The 24,021-nt window shown below is 41.2% G+C and overlaps 1 long non-coding RNA gene across 1 annotated transcript in view; it reads right to left on the bottom strand.

Annotated features, from left to right (window-relative positions):
• LOC122559753 (uncharacterized) overlaps positions 1–24,021 on the bottom strand; it is a 116,684-nt gene that overhangs the window by 16,612 nt on the left and 76,051 nt on the right. Inside the window, exons 2-3 of the long non-coding RNA XR_015760336.1 lie at positions 8,067–8,176; positions 960–1,037 (exon numbers count right to left, since the gene is read on the bottom strand). This is a non-coding gene — a long non-coding RNA (uncharacterized LOC122559753). The remainder of the gene's footprint in view (positions 1–959; positions 1,038–8,066; positions 8,177–24,021) is intronic.

The following is a 24,021-nucleotide window of genomic DNA, read 5'->3' as shown; positions in this document are numbered from 1 at the left end:
TAGCCAGAATGTCTTTTCTCAAATTTGGAGACCAGAACTGCACACAGTACTCCAGGTGTGGTCTCACCAGGGCCCTGTACAGCTACAGAAGAACCTCTTTGCTTCTATACTCAATCCCTCTTGTTATGAAGGCCAGCATGCTATTAGCCTTCTTCACTACCTGCTGTACCTGCATGCTTACCTTCATTGTCTGGTGTACAAGAACACCCAGATCTCTCCGTACTGCCCCTTTACCTAAATTGATTCCATTTAGGTAGTAATCTGCCTTCCTGTTCTTGCCACCAAAGTGGATAACCATACATTTATCCACATTAAACTGCATCTGCCATGCATCTGACCACTCACCTAATTTGTCCAGGTCACCCTGTAATCTCCTAACATCCTCCTCACATTTCACCCTGCCACCCAGCTTAGTATCATCAGCAAATTTGCTAATGTTATTACTAATACCATCTTCTATATCATTAACATATATTGTAAAAAGCTGCGGTCCCAGTACTGATCCCTGCGGTACCCCACTGATCACTGCCTGCCATTCCGAAATGGAGCCGTTTATCACTACTCTTTGTTTCCTATCAGCCAACCAACTTTCAATCCATGTAACATATTACCCTGATTTGCAACTATATCGCCATTTCTTTACTGTCATTGGGTAAAAGTCCTGAAACACCTTTCTCAACAACACTGCTGCCACACTACACCAAATAGACTGCAGCATTTCAAAAAGGTAGCTCACCCACCCTCATCTCAGGTGCTAGAATGGATGGGCAATAAATGCTGGCCTTGCCTTTGATGGCCATATCCTGTCAAGAAATATGAGACGGTTTTAAACAAATTTAATTCACTGCCCTCCATAGCCCCACCCAAGATAGCAGAAAAATACATGGTGGAAGAGAGAAGAAACAAAATTCTAAAATCTAAAACTAGGTTCCCAAATCATAGAGAGCATATTTACTTACCATTTAATCTAGGTCCATACTGGACCTGGTGTTGGCGAATGAGCCCAGCCAGGTGGTTGAAGTTTCAGTCGGGGTTTACTGTGGGAATAGTGATCACAATCACAGTTTTAGAATACTCATGGAACAAAGACAAGTGTGGTCCTAAAGGAAAATTGGGGGAAGGCCAACTATGCCAGAATCCGGCAGGAGCTGGGGAATTTAGATTTGGAGCAGCAGTTTGAAGGTATATCCACATGTGATATGTGGGATGCTTTAAAAGAGAGATTGATTGGACTTCAGGAAAGATACATTCCTGTGAAAATGAGGGAAAGAAATGGCAAGATTACGGAACCATGGATGACAGGTGAAATAGTGAGACGAGCTAAGAGGAAAAATAATGCGTACATAAGGTCTAGGTGACTGAAGACAGACGAAGCTTTGGAAGAATATTGGAATATAGAACCAATCTGAAATGAGGAATTAAGAGGGATAAACGAGGTCATTAGATATCTTTAGCAAATAGGGTTAAGGAAAATACCAAATCCTTTTATTCATATATAAGGAGCAAGAGGATAGCTGGAGAAAGGGTTGGCCCACTCAAGGACAAAGGAGGAAAGTTATGCATGGAGTCAGAGAAAATGGGTGAGATTCTTAATGAGTACTTTGCATCAGTAGTCACTGAGAAGGACATGAAGGATGTTGAGGTTAGGGATAGATGTTTGATTATACCAGGTCAAGTTGGCATAAGGAGGGACGAAATGTTAGGTATTCTAAAAGGCATTAAGGTGGACAAGTCCCCAGGTTTGGATGAAATCTATCCCAGGTTACTGAGGGAAGTGAGAGAGGAAATAAATGGGGCCTTAACAGATATCTTTGCAGCAGCCTTGAGTATGGATGAAGTCCCAGAGGACTGGAAAATTGCTAATACTGTCCCCTTGTTTAAGAAAGATAGCAGGATAATCCAGGTAATTATAGACTAGTGAGCCTGATGTCAGTGGTAGGGAAGCTGCTGGAGAAGATACTGATTCCCATTCCCAGGATCCATTCCCATTAGGAAAAACATGATTTATCAGTAAAAGCAAATTACTGCGGATGCTGGAATCTGAAACCAAAAGAGAAAATGCTGGAAAATCTCAGCAGGTCTGGCAGCATCTGTAAGGAGAGAAAAGAGCTGACGCTTCGAGTCTAACAGTTTTGACAAAGGGTTTTTGTGAAGCAAAATGGTTTTGTACAGGGAGTATCACGTCTTACCAACTTAATAGAACTATTTAAGGAAGTGACAAAGTTGATTGATGAGGGAAGGGCTGCAGATGTCACATACATGGACTTCAGTAAGGCATTTGATAAGGTTTCCCATGGTAGGCTGATGGAGAAAGTGAAGTCGAAAGGGGTCCAGTGTGTACTAGCTAGATGGATAGAGAATTGGCTGGACAACAGGAGACAGAGTAGTAGTGGAAGGAAGTTTCTCAAAATGGAGACCTGGGACCAGTGGTGTTCCACACGGATCCATGCTAGGACGTGTTATTTGTGATATACCGGAGGAAAGTATAGGTGGTCTGATTAACAAGTTTGCAGATTACATTGAGATTGGTGGATTAGCAGATAGTGAAGGGGACTATTGGAGAATACAGCAGAATATAGATAGATTGGAGAGTTAGGCAGAGAAATGGCAGATGGAGTTCAATCCAGGCAAATACGAGGTGATGAATTTTGGAAGATCCAATTCAAGAGTGAACTACAAGTTAAATAGGAAAGTCCTGGGGAAAATTGATTACAGAGAGATATGGGTGTTCAGATCCATTGTTCCCTGAAGGTGGCAACGCAGGTCAATAGAGTGGTCAAGATGGCATAGGGCATGTTTTCCTTCATTGGACAGGGCATTGAGTACAAGAGTTGGCAGGTCATGTTACAGTTGTATAAGACTTTGGTTCGGCCACATTTGGAATACTGCGTACAGTTCTAGTCACTACATTACCAAAAGGATGTGGATGCTTTGGAGAGGTTGCAGAGGAGGTTCACCAGGATGTTGCCTGGTAAGGAGGGTGCTGGCTATGAGAAGAGGTTGAGTAGATTAGGATTATTTTCATTAGAAAGATGGAGATTGATGAGGGGCCTGATTGAGGCCTACAAAACCATGAAAGGTATAGCCAGGCTGGATAGCAAGAAACTTGTACTCAGAGTGGGCGTCTCAGTTACTAGGGGTCATGAGTTCAAAGTGAGAGGGGAACAGTTTATGGGAAATATGCATCGAACGTTCTTTACACAGAAGGTGGTGGATGCCAGGAACATGTTGCCAGCGGAAGTGGTAGAAGCGGGCACAATAGCGCCATTTAGGATATATCTAGACAGATACATGGATAGGCAGGGAACAAATGGATACAGACCCTTAGAAAATAGATGACAGGTTTAGATAGAGGATGTGGATCAGCGCAGGCTTGGAGGGCTGAAGGGCCTTTTCCTGTGCTGTAATTTTCTTTGTTCTTTGTTCTAAGCTGGTGTGGAGGTGGAGTGGTGGGATGGGGATAGGTGTTGATTGAGTAATCTGCCCTGAGGCATTGGTTCAGTAACTTAAATACGATAATGTGGTTGCTTAAATTGAATATAGCAGCTTTTGAGTTTAGTCCAGTTTCCTTGGGCTCAGGAAACCCAGCAACTGAAGGTGGAATGGGGGTGGTGAGAACTGCAGGATTCAAGAGTTAAGAAAGTTTTGCACAGTATTGCCAACAAAGACGAGGAACGCTTCCCATCCACTACCCCTCTTCCCAATTCCCAGACACTCAAGCAAATATGGTGTCACAGAACACCTGGATCCACTGACCATGCTCACCACAATAATCCAACATCCTACATCTCCTTATCTTCATTTCCGAACCTACCCCATTTCTGAGCCAGCTGTGGTTTTATGTCTCCTCCTCTACCCACCAATAATCTCACTCCAAAGTGGTCTTCACACCCCTCCATGTGACCTCCTCTATTTGCCTATGATCTTACTATTCATAGCATTTCCTGTTTCCTCCTTCATCCATGCCCAACTTTGACTTTCCTATCCGACAATCTGCCAACCTGTCAATCTGGCTGGGTACTAGCAGGGCAAGAGTATAACAATTCAAATGATGTTCAGTAGGGCATCTGAGTTAATTGCATTTTGAAATTTCCAGGCTATTTCATGCTTCCAAGTCCTCTCGCTCCTTCCAATCTCCTTATAGATACCAAGGGCAATATACAGAAAACTCAAGCATGTGCTGTCTACAATTATTCCAACTATTAAATGCAATGCACATTTTACAGAGTTTTGTCTTACTTTTTAATCTTGGAGCTGGATTTTACAATTAAAATTGAAATTCAACCAGTTTATAGTTGACTGAAAACAGTAATGATAATATTTCTATCTCCACAATTCCTTCAAGTTTGCTCAAGTATTATTTGTTACCTGGATAAATTCATAGGACAGTTACAATGAAAATTCTTTAAAAATTGCTTTGCTAACTTTATGTCATCAGAATTTTGAAAGTATAATTCGTTAATAATATTTTTAATCTGAAAATCGGTCATCTTGTCTCTGGTCATCTGAATAGAATCTCTTTAACTACCCAAGAGTTCAGCGTTTATAGAACAAAGCTGGAAGTCAGCAGTGTAACTGCGTTCCTTCCAAAAACAAAACAAAATTAAGTTGAAAATTATGTTCTACAAAATAAAATTATGTTGGTGATTTAGATTAGTATTTTAATATGTGGTAAATTATGACAATCCTTGGAGAGTCTTGTAGAGAAGGCAGCTGAGTAGCAACATTTGTGCCCCAGTCATGAACCCAAGGCTGATCGACTTCTGTCTGCCTTTCTTTTTTCTCTTTCTTTCAGTTGTGCTGTTTCTGTTTATCTTTTAGTTCCTTTTTTGGCAGCATCGCTCTCCTTCCCAGAGTGCCTGCAGCAGCAAAAGCAATGCATTGAGTCATACAGCACAAAAACAGACCCTTTGGTTCAACTAGTCCATGCCGACCATAATCCCAAACTAAACTAGTTCCTCCGCCTGCGCTTAGCCCATATCCCTCCAAACTTTTCCTATTCACATACTTTTCCAAATGGCTTTAAACATTGTAACTGTACCCACATCCACCACTTCCTCTGGAAGTTCATTCCACACCGAACCACTCTCTGTGTTAAAACGTTGCCCCTCATGTCTTTTTTAAATCTTTCTCCTCTCAGCTTAAAAGTATGCCTGCTAGTTTTGAAACACCCTATCTTAGGGAAAAGACCTATCTCTACCCCTCATGATTTTATAACCCTCGATAAGACCACCTGTCAACCTCCTACACTCCAGATAAAAAGTCCCAGCCCCTCCAGCTTCTCCTGGTAACTCAAACCTTCCATTCCTGTCATCATCCCAATAAATCATTTCTGAAACCTCTTCAGCTTAATAATTCCTGGAATTATTAGCAGTGGCGGGAGCGGTTCCTTCCAGGGCAGTCAGCAGCGGTAATTTCCTTTTAAGACTGAGATAGATAGGTTCTTGAGTATCAAGGGTATCAAGGGTTATGGGGATAAAGTGGCAGAATGGGGTTTGAGGACTTTATCAGCCATGATTGAATGACAGAGCAGTATTGATGGGCTGAATGGCCTAAATTCTGCTCCTATGTATTATGTGTCTAGATTAGTGTGGTGCTGGAAAAGCACAGCAGTCCCAGCAGCATCCGAGGAGCAGTAAAATCGACGTTTCGGGCAAAAGCTCTTCATCAGGAATACCTATGTATTATGGTCTTATGTTCCTTTGCTGACATGATGGTCACAAGAGGCAGAAGCAACAGACTGAGGCCTGTTCAAGACCCAGCAGTTTCAGTGGACTCATGACCATGATGACGTCGGTGGAGTCAAGATGGCACTGAAGAATTGCAACACAGTTCCAGTGACAATGATGGCTAGGCCTGGGTACCTGACAAGGGAGGCAGCGATGTTCCAGCTGCAGCGGTGTGTGGGGACTCAGGGCAACCTGAGTGGTCACAGGCTGAGGGATAGGCATTGTAGTTTTGTTTTCCTTGTGGTGAGGACTCATGGTGGAGGCGGGGGGTGGGGGGGTTGTTGGTGATCTGGACATTTCCTTTTCTTTTGACTGTTTCTTTTAGTTCTGCGTCTGTTTTTAATCCTGCCTTTTGTACAATAAGTTGGTGCCAGAGAATGGTGACTTTGTACACTTTTCACTGCACTCCTGTACTCAAGTCCACATGACAATAAAATCTAAATATAAATATCTAATTTAAGGCAGTGTACTTTTTTTTAGTAATCATTACCTTATTGAGCTAAATATAATCTTGTAACCTTATAATCATGAAGTTCAAAATTATGATTGACATTATGGTTGAAATTGTATTTTCAACCTTACAGTATGAGACAGGCAAGCTTGGTAAATGAAAAATCAATGTTGATTTGCATTACTAAGCTTATTGAGATCATTCATCTTTACTAGAATCTGATTACTCTTCCTTTTATTAAAATCAATTCATTAACAAACGGACAGGTAAATATAAAAGGTGATGGTTTATTCTTTATATTGCAAAACAGGTGGAGAAGATTAAAAACAGTACACCATGTTTAACACAGAAATAATTGTGATAATTAGCAATTAGCGAGAATGTTAGGAAGTGCTTTTCAACCTACAGAATCCAAATAGTTATCAAATTAAATTTTCATGAAAACATAATAATTTTCTACTTAACTAAGACTAATACTCACTCAATCAATGTTGTCTCTAGATGTACAATATTTAAAATTAACTGATCTGAGACATGATCTTGCTAGCACATTGAGTCAATCCAGCGTCTTAAGATGTAATGTAATAGTTTGACAGCTTTCCACTTTATTCATGCAATAAAGTGTGGATGAAAGACAGTGAACACCAAGATGATATGGATTCTCTAGACAAATGACTATAGAAATTATTTGGAGCATGTGGAACACCTTGATCTTTACATTAGGTCCAGAACCTTTTCATCTAATTTCCCCAGATCCCCAGGCAATTTCTTCCCAAACCTCCAGGTTTCAGGTTTAATACACAACTCCATCCACCTGGACGCCATCATCGGATGTTGCATCTGGTAATATTGGTCTCATTTTTAAAAACTATTGATGAATTATTGTTCCCGCCAGATCTTCCTTAGCTGTGTTGACAGAAAGTTAAAGGATAGTTTGCTTTCAAAAGGAAGAGCACAATAGTGGAATGTGCATAATCTAGGTCAGAAAATGGAAGTCCATGAGATTTATTTGCTGTAAAAAGGCACACCCTAAGGACACAATGGCAGAATGTTGGGGTGTTTCTTTTAAGAATTTAGAACAGCCTGTATTCCTTAATTCTTCCCAAGATCAGAAAACCTAGAATGACATAACTGGTATTATGTACTTTTTTTTCATAAATTAAGTGTGGAACATAAATTTGATAGATGGAAGTGATGGAGGTAGCTCAAATGTTTTAAGTATTCAAACTAATCTCCAGTAGCAATGGAGACAATGTTTAAAATAGCACTGAGCTTGTTACAATAGTTTGTCTTGAGAGAACTAAGCAAGGATATTCTATCGACATTCTATTTTTAAAAAATCCACATTGTGGATAATATGATAAATGCATCTGGGAGAATGCTTGGCAGTTAACGGTTCATTACCCATTAATGGGTATATTCTCCATGCTAATGCCTCTTTCTATCAAAGTTTACATGCCAACAAATCAGCAAATTCCTCTCATACAGTATAAATGTTGGTTTTGCCCATGAAGTGGTATTCTTGCAAATTGTCCTGAAGACAGCACAATGAAAAACTTTATCAAAATACGTCATTTTCAGATGATCATCTGTTGCACAGCTTCGAAGGTTGAACAGATCTGTGAATCAATGTACTCGGGCACAGGATTCAAATACAATTAAAATGTGAACCTTAATACTGAAGAACACTGCATCCTTTTGAATGCAGAGGAGCACTTTATCCAGTCAATTATGTACTCTCATCCATCTGAATGCACACCACTAGTCAATAAAATAGTCACCCATGTTTTAAGAACAAAGCTTGATCATTGAATTAAAAACATGCAGAAATGATCATACAGCATATAGTTATATTGTGTGAAGTTGCAAATGACTTTTAAACTTACCCTTTAGAAGGTGCCCAATTCTAGATCTGGCTTTCTCCTGATGGAATTACCCAGGTGAATTACTCAGAGACCAGAAGTGGTCACAAACCCTTCAGCACGATATCTGCTTCCTGAAAATATTAAAATCCAGGAGATTCAAAAACTAGGTAGGCAACAACATTCAAGTACCAATATCTGTTTTGATGCATTAAGATCACAACCTGCAGCCTACATTGATAAAGATTTCAGATGGTGATTTTAGAAATTCAAACACCCTGGCCACTGTTATCCCCTCACCAACACAGTTTTATCCTCCATCAGGATGACAAAATCTAGTCTTTTGTCTACCCAGAGAGGGTCATCATTGACACAAGATTTTGGAATAGATTTCTGTTGTGACCATCTGGACTGTAATGTAGGCTATATAAACTCCGTCAGTTTATTCCATTGACTTCAACTGATTCAAATTCAGCTGATTCCTATTTAGTCATAGAAAATAGGGTCTAAACTACAGTTGAATCATTTAATGAATGAGCATGCATTTATTTCTCTATTGGCTCTTAACATTCAAAGCCAAACAACTCTTAGATTCTGAGCCTTGTTACACATTAACCACACTAACTATTTCCCCTTAAGCTGAACTCACTACTTTAAATTAAATGTTTTCACATAATAGCCAACTACAATAATTTGCCAAACATGAATGATGATCCTATTCATATTAAAAAAAGTGTGCTCAGTATTCAGATTTAATCCTATGTGTGTTGTTGGAGGTATTTGAAAACTATTGTGACAAAACTATCACCAAAACAGTATGCAAAAGTTGGAAAAACAAAATATTGTATCCGTAAAACAGTTTTTAATCATCTGTTAAATTTATGATTCGAAAATGCCGGTATTAGACTGGGGTGTACAAAGTTACCACAATCACCTGATGAAAGAGCGTCGCTCCGAAAGCTAGTGTGCTTCCAATTAAACCTGTTGGACTATAACCTGGTGTTGTGTGATTGTTAAATTTATGCTGATTGATCTTCAAACTGGAGTTCTAATATAATTCCTTCACATAGAAGGGAAACTAGAGGCAAGTATTGAGTGAGTTTGACCAGTTATAAAGTTCTTCTATGTCATATCAGTTTTGTTCAAAGCACTCCAGGAATAATGAATATCTGTACTCTGGGCAAAATCATTTACTTCGACTTACTAATGCAGCTTGGGACTCTACTAACTGGAGTATAGGAGAATGAGAGGTGATCTCATTTTTTTGAGGGATTGACAAGGTAAATGCTGAGAGACTGTTTCCTCTCATAGGAGAGTCTAGGATCAAAGGGTGTAGTCTCAGAATTAAGGGGAGCCAAGTTAAGACTGAGATGAGAAAGAATTTCTTCTCTCAGAGGCGTGAGAGTTTTTGGAACTCCTTGCCACAGAGAGCTGTAAGGGTAGAGTCCTAGTGAATATTTAAGGCTTAGACAGATTCTTGATCATTAGGGGAATCAAGAGTAATAGGGAAAAGGCAGGAAAGTGGAGTGAAGAATGTCAGAACCCCCATGATCCCATTGAATGGCAGAGCAGGCTCGAGGGCCAACAGCTTACTCTTGTTCCTATTTCTTATGCGAGTATTGTTTTATGCCCTTTTGCAACTTTGGAGTCAGGCATGAAACCATCATTGTGAGTCAGCCACCTTTAATAAATAATGTCCAATTTCCATTTCAAAGCACTTGCAAATCTTGGCAGCAAATCAAAAGTCTTGCATTTGTCAAGAAATGTACAATATAGAAATGCAACTCAAGCTACCCATGTGCAAGATCAATTGACAAGTTTCATGGTGAAAAGTTGAAGTATGTTCTCTTCACTTCTCTTGTACATCGTACAGACATGGGACATGAAGGTGAGTGTTATTTACTTTAAAAGACACGTTAGCAGTGAGAAAACTAGTCACAAACACTTATTTTGCCATTCCTGGGGCTTTCAAGGTGGATTCTGGAGGGAGTTAAAGGTTGTTGCTGACATACAGGATAGCAAGGTTCAGACCAAGATTAGAGTCAAAAAGTGTGGTGCTGGAAAAGTACAGCCGAAGAGCAGGAGAGTTGACGTTTCGAGCATAAGCTCTTTCTCCCAAGATTAGAACAACCAACTTCTTACTGAATTGTGGAGTAAACCCACTGGGGCAAATTACTTTCTCAATCCTAATCCTTATTTTCTTATTCTTCGTTGTAATTTTTACTAGGTAGCTGATCCTATCCTTCTCCCTCCCCTCTGTGGTCTGCCATCCATCCTATGTGCGAATTCTAATATTAGCTTTGACTCACCACGAGCAATACCAGGGGACATCTGTTAGCAATCTTTTTAAAAAATTCAATTGACAAACATGCCAGGACTAATTTGTGGTTGCTCAGTTTGGCTGTCCTTGCTCAACCTTCTAACCCAACATTGCTACTTACCCTGCAGTCCTGTTCTGCAAACAATTGTGAGACCTTGAAACTAACTTTAACCAAGTGTAATTGCTGTAGGGTTCTCTGGGACTCATCAATTCTGAATGAGCACCTGCAGTCTAATTACTAGCTTGAAACACAGACCCAAAGACTGTCAGTCACTGGGAGGTTCTGTTAGACAATGCATTTTTCACGATAGATTACACCTTGTCGATGGAAATGGTTGACAACATTACAGCTGCACACAGGAATGCTGAAAGAGCTATGGAATATTTCTGCGCTCTTTTGGATATCGTAAGTGTGCCATTCCTTTCACAGCGGCTACTGAGTGAGAATTGTGCAGTTTTTGCTAGTCTCTCTGAGTCAAATCATTGCATCATGAAAACCTCAGATTCCAAAGGACAAATATTAATCATAATTTTTCTTTGAGCAAAATAAGATGAATGAATTTGACGGCTGATTTTACTCCCATTTCCATAAGCCATACAATTGCTTATTAACTCTTTAACCAGAAACAGCTTTTTGGTAAAAATCTTAAATTTAGGCACAAGTTGCATATCAACCTTTTTACTTTGTCATCGAAGCACAGTGGTGTGACTTTTCTCAATGTTTGCATTTTAATAGTGATGATGTTCAGGTGGAAGTACTTTAAGTCACTTGTGACCTTTTAACAATCTGCCTCAGAACTTTCTTGCACATTTCGAACCTGTTTGTATTTTGCCTATATCCCCACTGACTTCATTTCCATTTGTCAGTGTGCACTTTAGTACTCACTGTAATAAACAGACTGTGCAATAACTTTTTTATTGACTGATTTATGAATGATGTAATCCAGATTTTTTTAAAAATGGTCTCTTATTTATTAATTTGCAATATGTGTTGAATGTGATTAGACCTTCTGCTGATAATGATCAATTAAGCTATTGCAGCTGGATATCATCAGATGTAACTTACTGAATCTGCTCTGTTCAGCTATAAATGTATTGCTGGAAAAGTGCAGCAGGTCAGGCAGCACCCAAGGAGCAGGAGAATCAACGTTTCGGGCATGAGCCCTTCTTCAGGAATGAAGAAAGTGTGCCAAGCAGGCTAAGATAAAAGGTAGGGAGGAGGGACTTGGGGGAGGGATATTGGAAATGTGATAGGTGGAAGGAGGTTAAGGTGAGGGTGATGGGCTGGAGTGGGTGGGGGTGGAGAGGTCAGGAAGAAGATTGGAGGTTAGGAAGGTGGTGCTGAGTTCAAGGATTGGGACTGAGACAAGGTGGGGGGAGGGAAAATGAGGAAACTGGAGAAATCTGAGTTCATCCCTTGTGGTTGGAGGGTTTCTAGGCGGACGATGAGGCGCTCTTCCTCTAGTCGTCGTGTTGCCATGGTCTGGCAATGGAGGAGTCCAAGGACCTGCATGTCCTTGGTGGAGTGGGAGGGGGAGTTAAAGTGTTGGGCTACAGGGTGGTTGGGTTGGTTGGTCCGGGTGTCCCAGAGGTGTTATCTGAAAAGTTCCGCAAGTAAGTGGCCTGTCTCCCCAACATAGAGGCGGCCACATCGGGTGCAGCGGATGCAGTAAATTGTGTGTGGAGGTGCAGGTGAGTTTGTGGTGGATATGGAAGGATCCCTTGGGGCTTTGGAGGGAAGTAAGGGGGGAGGTGTGGGCGCAAGTTTTGTATTTCTTGCGGTTGCAGGGGAAGGTGCAGGGAGTGGAGGTTGGGTTGGTTGGGGGTGTGGACCTGACGAGGGAGTCAAGGAGGGAGTGGTCTTTTTGGAACACTGATAGGGGAGGGGAGGGAAATATATCCCTCTGGTTGGAGGTGGCGGAAATGACGAAGGATGATACGATGTATATGGAGGTTGGTGGGGTGATAGGTGAGGACCAGTGGGGTTCTGTCCTGGTGGCAATTGGAGGGGCGGGGCTCAAAGGCAGAGGAGCGAGAAGTGGAGGAGATGCGGTGGAGAGCATCGTCGATCACGTCTGGGGGGAATTTGCAGTCTTTGAAGAAGGAGGCCATCTGGGTTGTTCGGTATTGGAACTGGTCCTCCTGGGAGCAGATGCGGCGGAGATGAAGGAATTGGGAATATGGGATGGCGTTTTTACAGGGGGTAGGGTGGGAGGAGGTGTAGTCTAGGTAGCTGAGGGAGTCGGTCGGTTTATAGTAAATGTCCGTGTTGATTCGGTCACCCGAGATAGAAATGGAGAGGTCTAGGAAGGGGAGGGAGGAGTCTGAGACAGTCCAGGTAAATTTGAGGTAGGGGTGGAAGGTGTTGGTAAAGTGGATGAACTGTTAAACCTCCTCGTGGGAGCACGAGGCAGCGCCGATACAGTCATCGATGTAGCAGAGGAAAAGGTGGGGGGGTGGTGCAAGTGCAGCTGTGGAAGATGGACTGTTCCACATATCCTATGAAGAGGCAGGCATAGCTGGGGCCCATGCAGGTGCCCATGGCTACTCCTTTGGTTTGGAGGAAGTGAGAGGATTGGAAAGAGAAGTTGTTCAGAGTGAGAACCAGTTCAGTCAGTCGAAGGAGGGTGTCAGTGGAAGGGTACTGGTTGGTACGGCGGGAAAGGAAGAAGCGGAGGGCTTTGGGTCCTTCGTGATGGGGGATGGAGGTGTACAGGGACTGGATGTCCATGGTGAAGATAAGGCGTTGGGGACCGGAGAAGCGAAAATCATGGAGGAGGTGGAGGGCATGGGTGTTGTATCAAACATAGGTGGGGAGTTCTTGGACTAAGGGGGACAGAACCATGTTGAGGTATGCAGAGATGAGTTCGGTGGGGCAGGAGCAGGCTGAGAAAATGGGTCGGCCGGGGCAGTCAGGTTTGTGGATTTTGGGCAGGAGGTAGAAACGGGCGGTGCAGGGTTGTGGGACTATGAGGTTGGAGGCGGTGGATGGGAGATTCCCCTGAGGTGATGAGGTTATGGACGGTCTGGGAAATGATGGTTTGGTGGTGGGAGGCGGGGTCATGGTCAAGGGGGCAGTGGGAGGAGGTGTCCGCGAGCTAGCGTTTAGCCTCAGCGGTGTAAAGGTCGGTGCGCCAAACTACTACCGCGCCTCCCTTGTCTGCCGGTTTGATAGTGAGGTTGGGGTTGGAACGGAGGGAGTGGAGGGCTGCACGTTCCGAGGGTGAGAGGTTGGAGTGGGTGAGAGGGGTGGAGAGGTTGAGGCAGTTAATATCACGGCGGCAGTTGGCTATGAAGAGATCGAGGGTGGGTAAGAGGCCAGCTATAACCAAAATAAGTTACATCAATGGAGCAAGTAACTGGCATCTTGGATTTGACAATGTCCTCATGTAGTGTGAAGAAATATCTTTTATTCTTGGTGGGATTTCAAAGTTGGCTAAGAGCACTGGGCATCTGTGAGCCTGGTTTATACTGACTTCATTTCCACTTGTCAGTGTGCACTTTAGTACTCACTGTAATAAACAGACTGTGCAATAACTTTTTTATTGACTGACTTAAAACTCTGGATTACATCATTCATTCAAAAAAGATCTCTTATTTATTAATTTGCAATATTAATTTTCAGTAATTTGAAAATGTCCATTTGCACCCTCATAAGTAAATGTTAGACCATGGAAGTACATTTGTGAGAGCTTTTCTGTTGGTCATTTCCAATGGTTTGTGGTAAGCCAAAGAGATAAGGATGGAACCCTCTTTATTCTGGCAATTAGTTTGAGTTTTGTCCTTTGTGTTCATAGTTTGCCTGATATATTGTAAGAACTTTAGAACCAAACACAATAAACTTATCAACTTGTAATAGACATATTCCTAGGCCATCCTTGGATGCATCTACCTCCATAGTAGTGAGCTTGGAGGGATCATAAGCATAAAGGTTGGTCAGGTCATGGCGAGATGCAATATTGCAGTCTGCAATCTTTGAAATTCAAAATTACATATTTGACATGTTATGGATAGTGATAGTATGTCGATCTGTGCATATTGGTATGTCAGTGATAGTAGACCTTTCTGTGTTAGCGATGTGAGAGGTGTCAGATGTCCAACCCACAGAGCTGTATTGATTTTTAAGATGGCTAATGTCAAATCAATGGATGTCAAACCCATTGTAAGCAGTTAACTTATTGTTTGTGGACTGCACGGGATACCATTCATTTAGGCAGATCAACAGTACAGGGAAAGGCCCTTTAGAAACATCCACCTTAGTATTGTAATCTCATTTTCCAGCACTTGGCCATTGGCATTATCCATTCCAAAGATGTGCCAGTTTCCTCAGTACATCTCATGTAAGATGTATAAAGGGATAATATTTGTACTGGCAAATAATGTCAATATATATCTGATATCTCAGACCTACATAATCAGTTTGGATTTTAGATATTTTTATTTAACTTGTTTAGACATATTATGGCCAATCTCTGGAGCACGTGGGACTCCAGTTCAGGCCTTCTGGTCCAGAGAGTTCAGGCCTTCTGGTCCAGAGATAGGGACACTAACATAAGACAAGAGAAGTCATTGGTCAAAATCATGCTCTTTCAGTAGAGTGGCAGAGGATCTGTAACCAATAATGTGTATTTACAACAGTTGGCAAGAGAATTGGAAACAATATGTGAAGAAACAAGTTTATGCAGTGCATTATTGTAATCTAAAATGCACTGCCTAAAATAACAATAAAAGCAAGCTCATAAATAACTTGCTGAAAGGAACTGGATATTCAAAGGAGAAAAAATTACCAAGGTATGGGAAGAACAGGATCTAATTCATAGCTCTTTCTAAGAGCCCATGCAGGGACAATGAGCTGAATAGCCTCCACCTATGCCATATTACCCGATGACATTATAATTCCAGCCATTGTGTTGAGGATTGTCATAGCCCTTCAGTATATCATGCATTTGCAAATGTTGAGTCTTGCTTGATTCTATTCAGTGACTGATAACAGGGTTAAGATAACATATAACATGCTAATGATCCTTTTGATTTACATCACCATGTCTCTCAGAAAATGACTAGAAGCAAAGCTTTAAGTAAACAGAATTGGTTTCATGATGTACTGTACAGCTGATAGTTTTCCAAGCAGTGTTCTAATCTGAAAGATCAGTTGGGAAAGGATCATGCTGGAGTCTATCTTTTCTCAATCTTTCATTTGATTATGGAATAAGACATTATAAGCAATATCAACTAAGCACCTACAGTTTCATTAATATCTTTTTATATGTGCTCAAGTAAACCCAAATTAATGCTCAACATTTGCATATAAAGAAGTAGAATTAAGCTACAATTTATTTGCAGTGTTGTAAATCAGAAGTTTAAAAGTGAACTATTCTGCATCAATGATAAATGAAAGAAATAGTTAGTCTCTTAGTTTATCATACTCCAGGTTTCAGTAAGGTTTCTGTCCAATTTTGCATCTTGGCATAAGCCAATTTTGGCTGTTTTATTTTTCTGCTTGGTGTTGAAGGCCAAATTAAATGTTGCTCAGTGTAAACTAATGACATGATAATTCTTTCCATTATACCATTTATCCCTTTATTAGCTAAAAAATATGTTCACACTAATGTAGTTTTAGTGGGTCCTTCACACACAGGCAGATGTTGCATTCACAAAAATGATTAATGAATCTGTAAGGTTTAAAAAATGAGAAACACAGTGACCTGAATTGTGCTCATTAGGGCAGCAGTGTCTTGAAGAAATGTGAAGATCCTGATTTACATTCCTGGGTATGGTGTGCTGTATTGGGAGAAGTCCTGACTCTGCAAATCTGACCTTCAAACCTGACCATCTGCACTTCATATTTTCAATCCAGGGGCAGGGTGGAAGGCTAGATTGAGAGTCAGGCAACCGGAGAAGAACCTAAGAGACTGCCAGTTCCCTTCATCAGCCAGTTGGAAAATCTACGTTGGGGTTTTTGCACTATGTGTACAGTTTAAAACTAAAGTTCAAAACAGGAAACGCCCTTCCTGCTCTCACTGCCTCACTTTGCACCCACCAACTTCAGCATTCCATCCACCCATCAAATAACCCTCAACTAACCTATGCCATCATCCTGGGCCCCTCATACCCCCATGCCAATCTACCCATCTATCATTGGCCCTTTTATTCCCAACACACACATGGCTCTCTACAAGCCCTATGCTAGTTTATGCCCCCACCCATCACCCATTCCAACCCAAAACAATCCACCCATTATCCAGCAGGGGCTTTAATCAAAAGGCAGGCCCAACAGAAAATGATGTTGCCATGTTGGATGTTGCCATTGAAATTAAAAACACCTTAATTGATATTCAATATATTGAAATTTCTTCAGTAAATCACTTACGTAAACAATCACTTAAGTGCTCAATGTTTCATGTAAACAAACATTTCATTTAAATGCTTAATCTCTTATTCCAAAGAACTTTTACATTCAATAAGCAGCTGGAGCTGCCCTTCAATAAACACCCTATTGCTTAAATTATAATTTAGAAAATCAGTTATGCAGCACAAATCCTACAATAATTTTATGTAAACAGGAACTCTTAGCTGGCAACTACTTCTTTTGAACTCCACATCCTTTTTTAGGCAGTTTATTCATAACTTTGCCAGTCCCAATGAATGCATTCATTTTTTATGCACAAGCATCCCATTTCACAATCCTAAAAAGAGCTTTTCCTCCGACAAAGTTGTCCTGGAGCCAAAGAAATGCCTCACAACTTTCCAGGTCTCATCCCTGATGTCTCCCTCACATCCCTTCACTCCCTCACAATGCCTTAGACCCACCCAAGCAAACTTATGTTCTTTGAGTATACTCATAGAGAGGTGGTAGTCTAATGATAATACCACTGGAGTAGTAATCCATAATTTGTTGGTATGTAAGTTCAATTCCCACTATGGCATATGGTGATGTTGACTTCACTTTTTTAAAACAAAAACGTCTGTAATGGAAAACTAGCCAAACAGTGACCATGTCACTACAGCTGATTGTCATAAAAACTCATCAATTAATTCATGTTGCTTTGGGAAATCAGTTTTCTTTGTGGTTGACGTTTGAATGGTCCCCATAAGTCACTTAGTTCAAAGACAATGGGAAATAAATGCTGGCTTTGCCACATCCCATAATGAATTTTAAAAATGCCAACTTAGTGTTTACTTCCATCCTCTCAGCCTTCACCTACCATGCCACTCATTGAGCATCCACAAGTATCTATAAGTATAGGGGAAATACGTATTTCTAATATTTAAAGTTCTACATGGCACTCTCTTGAGAAATCAACTCCCTTTCATAAATATACATTTTGATATTTGTTATTTTTAATAGGTCAACATTTGTGACAAGTCTCAACAATTGAGGCAGTTCCTGTGAGTTTTTCACATTATATGCATAATAATCTACAAAGTTAACAGCCTTAAAGGACCACCTGACCCCCCTCCCGCCCCCCCCCCCCCCCCCAATGAAGGATCCTTGACTCCAACCTTAAAGGATATGCCTACCAAGCAAAGGATATCTGACCCCTATCCAGAAGATTTATGATAGCATACCCACATTAGTAGCTCTCCAAAGATGTCCCCTGGTTATCCAAGAGAAATGCATTGAGAACAGACTGGCTTTTATGTGGTTAGTCTCCACACTCTGGGTTCTTGACTCCAAAGTGCAATTTCAGTGGAAGCAGCTGGTCATTTAAGTCACCAAGTGCCTCTAGAAACTGTGTATATACAGTTCTGCTATAACATGTGTTTCTTCAACACAAATTGGCTATAACGCAATTGAATAATTTAGATCATTATTTGTAGAACGCGAACTTTCCTTACCTATATTGGCTATAACGTGATTCCGATCTCAATGGTTTAAGTGATACTGCTATTACATGATTTTCTTATTACGGGGGATCGCACGGAAATGAAACTAGCACATTATATCAGAACAGACTGTACAAATTACAGCCTACCCCAATCCCATCCCTGTGAAGATTAAAAATGGCACTTTCAGGGTTTGGGATTCCCAACATCTCCTACCATTTTTGCCCCAATGAAAATCTACATTGTGTCTTCTTGTTCTTGGAAAGTCTTTGACGTAAAGGGGTAAATGTAAAAGTTCTGATCTGACCCCATCAAAAATCTGATGGTAGTGTAAATATTTTGGCTGCAAACCAGTGAATTTCAAGTTCAACTGAGGTGGTTCCCCACTGGACAGCAAGTAGAGGCAGAAGTAAATTTTATTTCAATCCTCAGGCTGTTTCTACTGCCAGATGTAGGAATGCAATTAATTTTATTTGCAATTTATAATCCAGGAATGACTAGCTGCTGAGTTTATAGCTAGTAATCACCCACCCCTTCCCCAAAGCCATGGCCCTAGCTTAGCTAAGGATGTCAATGAAGAAATGTATGTCTATGGCGTAATTACGTCATTTACATACCATAAATGGCTAGGCACATCATGCACCTGCCCAAAAAGTGATTTAATTTCAAAAGAGCGTGAACATCTTTGTATTTTGGGAATCCACTACATGCTGTCTTGACACACAGTAACAAACCATTCTGTCCATTCCAACAATTTTCTAGCCCTATGGAAACATATAATATTTGAGTTAATCATTAAACAGGACAAAGAAACACCATGAAACTCTTTGATGACCAAAGAAATAATATGCTGTGGTTTCTGTGCACTGGAAACATTCTGAATTCTACGCTAAAATGATTTCCCTGAGCTAAATGCTCATGCCCCATTGAGGTGTGTTGGTTTCCCAATGTTATATCATCTCCAGGAGATTTTTGGAAAAGAGGAATTGGCTTAATTGGCTTCCAGGTCCCAAGAGTCATCAGCAAACAGATTAGCTGTCTGGACGTAGCCTCCTAATGCTAGGTTGGTTAAGCCCATACTCCAGACAGGCATTTTACCAGCTTGACATTAGTTACAGCCAAAGACTATCACACAGAGTTTAGCTGGTGGGTACCATTTTTAAATTCGCATTTTAAAAAGTTGGAGAGAGGGAACTTCCTTCGTATGGCCACTTCAATCACCTATCTCTAATGACATCATGGTGCTCCTCCTGAGCAAGGGCAGCATGGTGGTTTAGTGGTTAGCACTGCTGCCTCATAGCGCCAGGGACCTGGGTTTGATTCTAGCCTCGGGTGACTGTCTAAGTGGAGTTTGCACATTCTCCTCGTGTCTGTGTGGGTTTTCTCTGGGTGCCCCATTTTCCTCCCACTGTCCAAGGATGTGCAGGTTAGGTGAATTGGCTATGCTAAATTGCCCCAAGTGTTCAGTGATGTGTATGCTAGGTCCATTAGTCGGGAGTAAGTAGAGGGAATGGGTCTGTTCAGAGTACCAATGTGGACTTTTTGGGCTAAAGGACATGTTTCCACACTGTAGGGATTCTATTCTATAGGCTCTGCTGATTTGAAAGTCTATTTACATTCTTAATCAGTTGTCCTCTGGCCATTTATTAGTCAGTTTAAGGCAAGTTGCAGCTACTGTTTATTCCCACTCAGTGCAGATATCTGATTCCATTTGAACCTGATGGTGTAGATCTGAAGCCCATAGCTATCTACCTGTTTTACAGTGAAGTCTGAAATCCCATTTCAACATTAGCAAGTCCTTCACTCAGAACTGATGCTGCAGCAGTCAACGCACCATTTACAAGGTTGTATGACAGTTTCAATGAGGTTTGAATGTACTCAGCAGAATGAATTGCACTCATTCAGGAAGCCAACATGCTGTTTAGAGAAAAAGAGAATCATTCAAGCTTTTCCATTCTCAGATAAATTAAAATGCTACACTGTATATGTAGGGAAAGGAAGGGGAAGATTTAAAAGAAAAGCAAGCTTATCTTTAAAACATGACCATCCTTGTAGGAATTCAATCAGCATTGCATGTGATTTAAATACCTTTTAATTGCTTCTATTTTGACAATGTTTCTATTAAAACATAACCGAATGGAGTTTAAACAGCTGTATATTAAGATAAATACTTATCTCAGACTCCAGTTACTATTTGCCGCTCTGCAAAACAAAAGTTAACATTGAGTGACCAACGTTACTCGTATAAATGCTTCTAAGATTCATTTTCCTTAACATAAGACTAACCTTTTGCTTGATTGATTCGGAAGCTCATTGACATGTTTAAATTTATATATTTCCAATCACTTGGATAAAAAGAAAATATTGCAGATGCTGGAATTCTGCTTCAGTGTTGAGATCTTACACCATCGATGATCAACTCTGTTTTGTTTTAGGGTCTGGCTTTGTCTTTGTAAACAGTTTTCCTGCACATTCTGTCCAATGTCATTTGGTACCACTTGCCTTTCAGATTCCAAGAAAAGCTCTATATCTTTTACATAGCTGTCACAAACTATGCCTTACTGATTTATTGGTTTAGTGTCTTTCCCTGACTATACTGATAGAGTCAGCTGCACCTCAAGCATGTAATTATTGTCCGCCTGCCACTGTGGCATCATACTGACATCCATTCTCTATTAGTGAGTCAATAGTTTGCCCTTTTACCTGCCCAAAAGATACTTTCTAAAGGCTGTGGAATATGTGGCCAATAAATAAGCATCCCTGACAATTCCTCTTTGGATAAGTTACAATCTTGCCCTTTAACGCAGCACCTTCCAAAAACTAACTCGTCAATGGACTTACTCATGAGATAGGAAATAATAGAAAGGTCCCATAACAGAAACTCAGTGTTTTTCTGATACTTAAATCAAAATTTGTTTTTGCTCATTGCTACTATATTTTTCTTCTTTCAAGAAATAATGGTATGTGTGTGCAATCAGCAATGTTTAACTTTGTCCATAATTTTGAACACAGTAGCATTTATCTAAATACCGAGAAATACAAACTAAAATTATCTAACTGAGCAGATTCTGTTTTCTGATCTAATTATGAGCTTAGGCTTATCACTGTTGACAGTCTGTCGTGAAAATCCCTAGACCATGGACTCTGACATGATAAACGGCTTTATTCATGGTCTCTGCTTCACATTCCTTCTTCGTTAAATGGACTTTTTGCCTGTAGGGTGAAGGTGATTTAAACCCTGTTTAGTGAAATCCTGAGCATTTCTGACAGTTCTAAAAATGAACCAGCTTTCTTTCCTCATGGTAGCAGCCAGCCAATACTCTGTTGAATAACTAGGTGAGTAGAGAAATAAGCCACTGGATTTTTTATTTGTCGTTTTGTGTGCGTGCAAGCACGAGACAGTGCATAGACATTAAATGACCAAGAATAATTAGGTTCCACAAATGACACTCATTGTCAAGTACGATGTTAAATACTTTGGCTGCTGTTATAGAGTCATAGAGACATAGTCATGCAGCACGGAAACAGACCCTTCAGTCCAATTCGTCCATGCCAACTAGGTTTCCCAATCTAAACTTAGAATTTGCCATTTGGTCAACATCCCTCTAAATCTTTCCTATTCGTATCTGTCCCAAAATATTTTAAATGTTGTAACTCTACCCGCCTCTACCATTTCCTCTGGCAGTTCTTTCCAAACATGCATCATCCTCTGTGTGAAAAAGTTGCCACTCATTCCTTTCGGTGCCATCTCTTTGTCGCTAGGCCCACCTCACCGCTGCATCAATGCTGGGTCCAATGCTAAGCCCACACTTTTCCTGCAACCAGGAGTAACCCGCTTCAATGGTGCATCAGTGACACCAGGAGAATCCATTCTGGGTATATCACACTGCTGTTGTTGCAGCCGCTGCCTCACCAATGCCAGGCGTCCCCGCTCTGGGCCGGGTGCCACCAGGCGTCCCCGCTCTGGGCCGGGTGCCACCAGGCGTCCCCGCTCTGGGCCTAGTGCCACCAGCAACCCCCCACTCTGGGTCGAGTGCCACCAGCCATCCCCGCTCTGGCCCTAGTGCCACCAGGAGTCCCTGCTCTGGGCCGAGTGGGAGCAGGAGTCCCTTGCTCCACTGCCAGACCTAGCTGCTAGCACTGTCTCACCAAGATTCCCGCTCCAGCCACCCTCCCCTGAGATGTTGCTTTGCTGGCAGCGCCATCTTGAATAGTCTGCTACTGCCACCAGTAGAATGGCCAACAAATGGTACTGCGTGTTTTGATATGTCTAATGGCCCATTTACATTGAAAATGGGGCAGCATCAAAAGTCAGCCTGGTAAGCTGTAAATGACACTAGGCAGCCTAAAATTATCAAACTAACTTAGAGGAAGACACCAGGTTATAGTGAACACCTTAACATAACTTTCTGCAGTGATAAGTATAATATGATATTATTGAGAGAGAATGTGGAATATGATAGCTGACAAGACCTAAATTCCTTGCTAACTGTGGGTGAATTAGAAGTGCTGGACCAGTAACAATTGTATAAACCAAAATCAAACAATTAATTTGTAAAGAGCAGATCCAAAATGTTCAAGAGAATTTTGATAGCCAGAAAGCAATCCTTTTCTGGTCGCTGTCAAGGCAACCATTGCCCTTATGTTCTATGTTCCTGGCACCTTTCAGATTCCATTTATAGCATTGCTAGAATGTGGCAGTCCTCCATGACCAAAGACTATCTGCTAAGGTGCAGCTGTTTGTTTGAGGGGGAACTGCCAAGTTCATCATGTTCCCTTTGGGCCAGGCAGACACATCATAATAAACAGGAGCGCTATTGAAGTCTCTGATGTGGGAATGACTAATATGCATCGATTCACATCTGTTCAAATGTTCCAAGTGCATCGAAGTTCCACTCATTTCTCTGGCAAGTTTGGACTCTTCCTTTGGTGCGTAAAAACAGAATGCAATACTAGTTATACAAGATGTGTGATATGTTTTGAGAGGTTTTCAGAAAATGAATGAGTAGAAGATAATTGGGGCCTGGTTTTGAGTTTACTGGTGGCATGTGATTGCAATATGTGTCCAAACTGAGAGGTTTGTGAATGGATGGCTGTGAAACTCTGAGGAGAATCGATACATCTTCTCTCTTCTCAAAATTTCAAGAAATTATTGAACATAACTTTCTGGTTGAGGCACCCAACCTTGCAACCTAAACGGAGCAGCACATGTCCTTTTTAAATCTTCCTTCTCTCACCTTCAAAATATGTCCCCTAGTTTTGAACTCCCCCACTTTAGGGAAAAGGCCTCTGTTACTCACCTTATCTATGCTCATGATTTTATAAACCTCTATAAAGTCACCCCTTGATCATCTACACTCCAGTGGAAAAAAAGTCCCAGCCTATTTTTATAACTCAAACCCTCCATTCCCGGTAACATCATGGTAATGTTTTTCTGAACCCTCGCCCGTTTAAAAATATCCTTCCTATAACAGGGTGATCAGAACTACACAAGTATTCCAGAAGAGGCTTCACCAATGACCTGTACAACCACAATATGACATCCCAACTCCTCAAAGGGCTGAGCAATGATGGCAAGCATACGAAGTGATTTCTTAACCACCCTATAGAACATAGAACATAGAAAGTATAGCACAGAACAGGCCCTTCAGCCCACGATGTTGTGCTGACCACTGATCCTCATTAGATTAGATTACTTTACAGTGTGGAAACAGGCCCTTCGGCCCAACAAGTCCACACCGACCCGCCGAAGCGCAAACCACCCATACCCCTACATTTACCCCTTACCTAACACTACGGACAATTTAGCATGGCCAATTCACCTGACCTGCA

The sequence above is a fragment of the Chiloscyllium plagiosum genome, unplaced genomic scaffold, assembly GCF_037043375.1.
Source record: "Chiloscyllium plagiosum isolate Xiang-an unplaced genomic scaffold, Cpla_swu_hap1 HiC_scaffold_19, whole genome shotgun sequence".
Lineage (NCBI taxonomy): Eukaryota > Metazoa > Chordata > Chondrichthyes > Orectolobiformes > Hemiscylliidae > Chiloscyllium > Chiloscyllium plagiosum.
Note: the sequence above shows the minus strand (reverse complement) of the source record. Positions and strands in the feature narration are given on the sequence as shown.